The sequence below is a fragment of the Centruroides sculpturatus genome, unplaced genomic scaffold (assembly GCF_000671375.1).
Source record: "Centruroides sculpturatus isolate CEXI.00-Female unplaced genomic scaffold, Cexi_2.0 scaffold259, whole genome shotgun sequence".
In the NCBI taxonomy this organism is placed as follows: domain Eukaryota; kingdom Metazoa; phylum Arthropoda; class Arachnida; order Scorpiones; family Buthidae; genus Centruroides; species Centruroides sculpturatus.
In genome coordinates this window covers 319,758-320,805 of record NW_019384410.1, presented here as the reverse complement: position 1 = coordinate 320,805, position 1,048 = coordinate 319,758, and positions in this window count along the sequence as shown.

Sequence of the window (1,048 nt, the reverse complement as noted above, 5' to 3'; positions counted from 1 at the left end):
TTATTTTTTATTTTTTTAAAACCAAGAAATATACAATGTATTTTTTAAAATAAAAAATGTATTTTATAACGATTTAAGAATATAATCCTATTAAATTTTGTTACGTTTTAAGAACTAATTTAATTATTAAAAATATTTGATAATGTTTTGGTTAATAATTTATTAAAATTATTCATGCAAATTAAATCTTTCTGATAATTTAAGATTTTATACATTAAATTTTAAACTTTGTTACAATTAAAATGTTAAAGTTGAAAGTTTACACCCTTGAGATTTATCATAGGAGTGATTAACTCGTTCAATTTTTTTTAATGTTCTTTTGATTATATTTTTAAAATTACTTTCTTTAAAAAGCCATTACTTGATGCTGTAAACTTCTTACTGTTCAATACTTTTTACTTAAGCCATACAATCGTCAGAAACTATAAAAAGTTAAAGTATTCAAAGTAGCGATATAAAAGAGTTTGGATCATATTTTTGAAGCATCCATTAAACTGTATTAAGAGAAAGTGTAAAAAATAAAATTATCAGACATAAAAATAATAAAAACCTTTGTGTCTATTCACAGATCAGCCTGATTTTACTTTAAAATTGACCGACTTAATTGAACAAATATACATTTTTTTTTTTTTTAATGTGGAGAAGAATTACAGAATATGTGTACTATTTTTAAATATAAAATTTAAAAAGTTGGGAACGTTGTCGCTAGATTTTTCCAACATTTTATATTTATTTTCTTCCCTAATAATTGTTAACATTACCTTGAAATCTCGGAAGATATTAAGGGGGTTATATATTAAGGCCATATCTCTCGAAACAATAATCCGATTTTCTTGAAAATTTTTAGAAATATTTCTCCCTAATATATAAACTTCCGCACAAAATTTCAGAAATTTTATACAAAAGGCACAGGAGTTATTAAGCTTCAAATTGGGTAAACAAAATCGTTCTCCCACATACAAACATTTGGGAAAAACCCAACTTTTTATGCATTTCTCGACATTTTAAAGTCCCCGAATCTAAAAATATAAAAATCTTGGAACCATTT